General features: G+C 48.4%; 1 long non-coding RNA gene across 1 annotated transcript in view; it reads left to right on the top strand.

The window, feature by feature from the left end:
- Positions 1–32: 32 nt before the first annotated feature.
- LOC108515405 (uncharacterized) overlaps positions 33–7,495 on the top strand; it is a 17,522-nt gene continuing 10,059 nt past the window's right edge. The window contains exon 1 of the long non-coding RNA XR_001881519.1: positions 33–51. This is a non-coding gene — a long non-coding RNA (uncharacterized LOC108515405). The remainder of the gene's footprint in view (positions 52–7,495) is intronic.

Genomic DNA, 7,495 nt, shown 5'->3' on the forward strand with positions numbered 1-7,495 from the left:
GGGGGGGGCGGAGGCGGCAGGGATGCGATGGCGGAGTCGCTGCCCCTGGAGGTGAGAGGAAGCCGCCCTCAGGCCTAGCTCCGGACAGGCCCCGCCCTCGGGGTCCCGAGCTTTGGGGAGGGGCTGTCAGATAGCTAGCCCGGCCCCTCCAGCCTGGCGGAAACGACCTGCCCTCCCGATCCCGCGACCTTCTAGCTCTGGGTAACGGCTCTTCCTTTGGGCCACTCTGTCCCTTTAGCTTGAGGGACCGTCCTCCCCTTCCCTATCGGCCCCAGGAGATAGCTGCCCTGTCACCTCAGCGAGAACAGGCCCTCTACCCATCCCCTTCCCTTGAGGTGGCTGTCTCCTCCCCGCTCAGTTCTGGAAGATGTCCGCTCCATCTCATCGTCCCGAAGGGTAACTGATCTTATCCCCATTGGTCCCTTGGGATGATCTCTCCATTTCCTACGCCCCGACAGAGACGGCCGCCCCCTCTCCCTGGCAGTGGGAAACAGACTGCTCCCTACCTATCAACTGCAATGATCTCTGAGTTCCTTTAGCAAGGATAGGCCTGTTCCCCATTCCTAGGCCCCTAGTGATGGCCGCCCTTATCTCTTTCACTCCATGGGATATTTGCTCCTTCCCCTTAGCCAGGGGCAAGACCACTCTGCCCCATCTGCCAAGGAGATAACAGGTTTTGTCTTCAGTGGCCTGTTGGAATGGCTTCTCCATCTCTTTTGTCCTGAGGGTTGGCAGCCCCCTCTCTCTGCCCATGGGAAACAGGCCACCCTTTCCCACCGGTCCTGGAATGATGCTCCCTATCCTTAGCAAAAATAGGCCTGTTCCCACCCCTTTAGCTTGCAGTGCTATTCCTTTCCCCCTTAGCTTTAGGGGCTATTTCCATCCCCATAGACCCCATGAGTGACCAGTCATTATCTCCAGTAGCCCCCTTGAGATGGGACTCATGGGATGGCCACTCCATCCTCATCACTGCCTCCTCTCATCCCTCTAGAAAGGCCACCGTCTTCTTAGGTCAGTGAATTGTGTCTCTCCCCCACTCACCCCAAGGGATGACAGGTTTGTTCCCCTCTCCCTTTGCTCTTGTGCTGGTTGCTTAGCCCCAGAAGACAAGATGGCCACTGTCTTAACTCAGCTCAAACAGGCTTCCCTGCCTCCCTGGAGGGATTGGACTTGGTCAGTCCCAGTCCCCATCAATACTGTCTTCCCTATGCCTAGCCTCCCTGGCTCAATTCTATTCTCCCAGTCATTGTCCTCTCAGTAATAACTACTTTATTTCCCTGACCCCTTCCCTGAGCATACTCTTGGTGAAAATAGAGGTCGAGGACTGGACTGCCCAACCTTAATTTAATCCAGTAAGCACTGGCTGAGCACTGTGCCTGTGTGCTTGGCACCTGAGAAGGGAAGGAGAGATCACAATGGGTTGCTGAAGTCAAGCTTCAGGAAGGGGATCCCGGGGAAAAGGCCTGCATAGGCAAAAGGAAATAGACATGCTATGTTTGTAGGGCAGTAGAGAGACTGGATTGGGGAAGTTCGGGGACCAGCGAGTCCAATCAGGCACAGAGACCTGGCAGTGCTGATCCAGGAGTGAAGACTGTCCTGAGAGTACTGGTGAACCCTGAAGTTTTACAGCAGGGGTGAGCTGACACTGAAAACTGTTTTATAGGAAAAATTAACCTTGTGACAGTGTGCATAATGTATTAGCAAGGATGAACTTGGAGGCAAAGAGTTCAGGTGGGACACTGTGGAAGGAATCCAGGTTTGAGGTGGTAGAAATCTGAGCTACTGAGGTGGGGAAGTTGCAAAGGTAGAAATTTTAGTAACAGCAATCCAGCAACCATTTATGGAACATCTAGTTGTCACACACACACTATATATATGTAAAATTTAATCCCCATGAGGCTATGATCTAGATTTTTTTAAAGTATCCGTATTTTATAGATATAGAAACAAACTCAGAGAGGTCAAATGCCTTGTTTAAGGTCACACAGCAGTATGACAGGACGTATTGGAGCTGGAATTTGAATGAGTCTAGGTTAGCCTGGCCTGAAGCCTGCGCATTACACCTGTATCTGGGAGCAAGGGACAGAAGGGTTGGAGTAGTAGAAAGTGTTATCAGGTAGATGCGCTGTTGGCATTGAAAGGGGAATTTGGGAGGAGGGGCTGTTTGGGGCGGAGGGTAGAATATGAGTTTTGGTTGAGATTAAAGTGATGGCTAAACATTTGCATGGACAATTGGCAATATGGACTAGCACTTGGAATAATAGGACAATATGGGAATATTGAATTGTTGGTTATTCCTGTGTTGGTAAACAGAAAACCAAAAGACCCAGGTCTGAGCCCTGGGAGCCACAGAAGAATCCAAAAACGAGGCAATTGGGATGCAGGGAGGAAGATTCCAGAAGAAAAAAATATTTAATATCAAATCATTCTAGGCCTCACTGGCAACCCCTTCCCCAGTCCCATTTAGGACCTTGAACCTCACCACCCCCTAGGTGGGGGAAGGGCCTGAGCCTCCCAGGCTAGGTCTTGCTGGGATCGCATCTTAACAACCAGTGGAGTGGGCACGGTGGCAGTGGAGAAGATGGAAAAAGAGCAGAGTCCCAGAGCCTGAGCCATGAGGGCAGGAGGACCAAGCATGACTTCCTGAGGACTAGAGTGAGCACACCTGGCCTGCTGTGCTCTAGGTCCTATGCAAGACACTTGACTGTGTTCTTTAATTCTCACAATAACCCATTTAAATCTCACTACAACTGCCATTTCGCAGATAAGGAAAACAAAGTTCTAGAGGTCAGTTGGCAGAGTAGAGAGTTGAACTAGGTTTATCTGGCCTCAGTGCGCAGGCTTTTTCTACTCAGCTAGGCAGGAAGTTTGATTGTTATCAGTCAGTGCAAGCCTGCACCCAGCTCAGGAAAGGTCTGTTCACAGGAGAGATACCTGAAGCCTGGAGCGGGGAAGTGAATGCTTTGTGAAACTTCACATCCAAGATAAAATAGAAGCCAGTTAGCGAGACTCCGTCTCAAAAAAAAAAAAAAAAAAAAAAAAAGCCAGTGCTCTGGTGCCCTCAGACCCATGGTGCTATCAGCTGGAGTCGGTTCCAAAGACCTCCCAGCTCTGACAGTCCCCAATGCCCTTTTTCCCTCAGATGCTCACATATATTCTGAGCTTCCTGCCTCTGTCAGATCAGAAAGAGGCCTCCCTCGTGAGTTGGGCTTGGTACCGTGCTGCCCAGAATGCCCTTCGGGAGGTAAGGCACCCACCCTCCCCCGTCCCATCCTCAGGTGTTTCTCACTTCAGCTTACTTGTGGCCCTGCTCATGTATCTCCATCCATCCATCCATCCATCCATCCATCCATCCATCCATCCATATATGCTCATATATGCACATGTATACATACATTCATACGTACTTGGCTCTCGGTACAGTGCTAGGGCTACACAGACGAATAAGACACAGTTCCCTAAGGAGCTCACGTTCCAGTGAAGGAGAAAGACAAGTAATATGAATGATCATGCTATTGTGTGCTCAGTGCTATGACACTGGGAAGAAAGAGTTTGAAGGGGACAGCCGGGCACAGTGGCTCATGCCTATAATCCCAGCACTTTGGGAGGCCAAGGCACGTGGATCACCTGAGGTCAGGAGTTCGAGACCAGCCTGACCAATATGGTGAAACGCTGTCTCTACTAAAATTACAAAAATTAGCTGGGTGTGGTGGCGTGGCATGCGCCTGTAGTTCCAGCTACTTGGGAGGCTGAGGCAGGAGAATCGCTTGAACCCGGGAGGCAGAGATTGCAGTGAGCCGAGATCGTGCCACTGTACCCTAGCCTGGGCAACAGAGTGAGACTCTGTCTCAGAAAAAAAGGGTTTGATGGCAGATGTGCCAGGCAAGCAGAGTTTGGCTTTCTCCTGGTGACCATCAAGGAGCCCGTTAGGCAGGCAAGTGACACAGCGTGATTTGTATTAGAACTCTGCAGTGCAGAATGGACTGGGAGAGTGAGACAGCATAGGGAGAAGGCCAGCCAGGAGGTGAATGCAGACATCTGGGCTAGTTTAAAAGGCAGGCAGTGTGGCCGGGCGCGGTGGCTCAAGCCTGTAATCCCAGCCACTTTGGGAGCCAAGACGGGCGGATCACGAGGTCAGGAGATCGAGACCATCCTGGCTAACATGGTGAAACCCCGTCTCTACTAAAAAATCCCAAAAACTAGCCGGGCGAGGTGGCGGGCGCTGTAGTCCCAGCTACTCTGGAGGCTGGGGCAGGAGAATGGCGTGAACCCGGGAGGCGGAAGCCTTGCAAGTGAGCTGAGATCTGGCCACATGCACTACTCCAGCCTGGGCCCACAGAGCGAGACTCCGTCTCAAAAAAAAAAAAAAAAAAAAACAAGGCAGGCGTGCTGGCTTATTGTTTTAATTTTGATTTTGTTTATTAGTGAGGTTGCACTGTTTTTCTCATTAGCCCCTTCGTATTTCCCCCTTTTGTTCATGTTCTATATCCATTTAACTATTAAGGTCTTAGTATTTTTCTGTTCCATTTGTATGGACTTTTTCTTTTTTCTTTTCTTTTTTTTTTTTTTTTTTTGGAGATAGATCTTGCTCTGTTGCCCAGGCTGGAGTGCAGTGGCACTATCTTGGCTCACTGCAGGCTCTGCCTCCTGGGTTCAAGCAGTTCTCCTGCCTCAGCCTCCCAAGTAACTGGGATTACAGACACCTGCCACCATGCCCAGCTAATTTTTTTTTTTTTTTTTTTTTGAGATGGAGTCTTGCTCTGTCACCCAGGCTGGGGTGCAATGGCGCAATCTCAGCTCACTGCAACCTCCGCCTCAGCAATTCTCCTGCCTCAGCCTCCCAAGTAGCTGGAATTACAGGCGCTCGCCACCATGCCTGGCTAATTTTTGTACTTTTAGTAGAGACGGGGTTTCGCCATGTTGGCCAGGCTGGTCTCAAACTCCTGACTTCAAATGATCTGCCCGCCTTGGCCTCCCAAAGTGCTGGGATTACAGGCATGAGCCACCATGCCTGGCCTGAAATATATTCTTAGTATGTTTGCCTTTTAATTTGATTTGTAGATATGTGCTTTTATTTATGAGATATAGAAATTAAATTTTTTTGTATTTAATATATATATATTTAGTATATATATATATACTTTTTTTTTTCGAGACAAGAGTCTCACTCTGTTGCCCAGGCTGGAGTACAGTGGCACCATCTCAGCTCGCTGAAACCTTTGCTTCCCAGGTTCAAGCGATTCTCATGCCTTAGCCTTTCAAGTAGCTGGGATTATAGGTGTGTGCCACCACACCCAGCTAATTTTTGTATTTTAGTAGAGATGGGGTGTCGCCATGTTGGCAAGGCTGGTCTCGAACTCCAGACCTCAAGTGATCCACACCCCCTTGGCCTCCCAAAGTGCTGGGATTACAGGCGTGAGCCACTGTGCCCGGCTTATTTTTTTATTTGTATTTATTTATTCTTTGAGACGGAGTCTTGCTCTGTTGCCAGAGTGGAGTACAGTGGTGTGATCTCGGCTCACTGCAACCTCCACCTTCTGGGTTCGGGCGATTCTCCTGCCTCAGCCTCCCGAGTAGCTGGGACTACACATGCACCACCACGTCCAGCTAATTTTTATATTTTTAGTACAGATGGGGTTTCACCATGTTGGCCAGGATGGTCTGGATCTCTTGACCTCATGATCCGCCCTTCTTGGCCTCCCAACATGCTGGGATTTCAGGTGTGAACCACTGCACCTGTCCTTTTTTTTAAAATTTAATTTAATTTTTTAAAAATTTCATTTGTTTGTTTTTGAGAAAGGGTCTTGCTCTATTGCCAAGGCTAGAGTGCAGTGCGCAGTCACAGCTCACTGCAGCCTCGACCTTGCCAGGCTCAGGTGATCCTTCCACCTCAGCCTCCTGAATAGCTAGGACTACAGATGCATGTCACCATGCCCAGCTAATTTTTACATTCTTAGCAGAGATGAGATTTCACCATGTTGCCCAGGCTCATCTCAGACTCCTGGGCTCAAGAGATCTGCCCACCTTAGCTTCCCACAGTGCTGGGATTACAGGCATGAGCCACCATGCCTGGCCCAGAAGTTAAATTTCTCTGTTGTTGATTCTGAACATCCTTTTCTTTTTTACTTCTTCCATTGTTTTCTAAACTTAATGATTCCTTGTCCTATTATACTTTTCTTCTGTTTTTCTTAAATAGACTCTATTACTTAGAGTGGTTTTAGGTTTACAGCAAAACTGTCTCTTCTGCTTTCTGGTTTGAATTTTTGTGTTAATGTTTTTATTGGTAAAATTTATTTAGATTTATGTTATGAGGTAAGAAGCTAAACTGATTAATTTTCAAAGAGCCCAAACACCATTTACATCTAATCTTCTCCTTCTCTGGTTGGAATCCTCTATCCCATATTAAATACGGGTATATAAGTAGATTCTGTTGTTGGATTATATATACAGTGTCATTGATCTCATTGTCCAAAGGAATTTGATTTTGGACATGTTGAAAGTTTGAAGTGTGAGGATCTAGATGTTGAGATCCACTTGGTAGTTGCATTTCTGAGTGAGGAATTCAAGATAAATGTCTGGGTAATAAATATAGATTTGGGTGTCATTCAAGAATGGGTGGCAGTTAAAGCCACAGATCTGAGTAACTTCCCCCAGGGAGAACATGCAGAGCCACAGAAGTGCAGGCCACAGAGAAGTCCCAGGGGCGGACACAAGTTCAAGGGCACAGAAAGGAGGAGACACCCAAAGAGGGGAATGAGGAGATCCCAGAGAGAGGAGGGCACAGACATCAAAGGCAGGAGAGCATTTAAAGGATTGAATGAGGCCAGATGTGATGGCTCAGGCCTGTAGTCCCAACTACTCAGGAGGCTGAGGCAGGAGAATCTCTTGAAACAGGGAGGCGGAGGTTGCAGTGATTCAAGATCTAGCCACTGTACTCCAGCCTGGGCGACAGAGCGAGACTCAGTCTCAAAAAAATAAATCCATAAATAAAGGATTGAATGGATGATTAACAATGTCAGATCCCACAAAAAGCCCAGCAAAATGAAGAACAAATAGTGTCCATGAGATTTGTTATCCAAGGAGGCCACCAATGGCTTCAGCGATATTTGGTATCTGAAGAAAAAGCCAGGTGGATTGAAGAGTGAATGAGAAAAGTAGGAAGTGTAGAGCGTGACCTCGTTGGCAAGAAATTTCTCCATGGAAAGAAGGAAATAAATAGTGCAGGCCAGGCACAGTGGCTCACACCTGTAATCTTAGAACTTTGGGAGGTCAAGATGAGTGGATCACCTGAGGTCAGGAGTTTGAGACCAGCCTGGACAACATGGCGAAACCCCCTCTACTAAAAATACAAAAATCAGCCAGGCATGGTGGTGGGTGCCTATAATCCCAGCTACTCTGGAGGCTGAGGCAGGAGAATCACTTGAACCCAGGGGTGGAGGTTGCAGTGAGCCGAGATTGCTCCACTTCACTCCAGCCTGGGTGACAGAAAGAGACT

The sequence above is a fragment of the Rhinopithecus bieti genome, unplaced genomic scaffold, assembly GCF_001698545.2.
Source record: "Rhinopithecus bieti isolate Rb0 unplaced genomic scaffold, ASM169854v2 scaffold_34281, whole genome shotgun sequence".
Classification (NCBI taxonomy): Eukaryota; Metazoa; Chordata; class Mammalia; order Primates; family Cercopithecidae; genus Rhinopithecus; species Rhinopithecus bieti.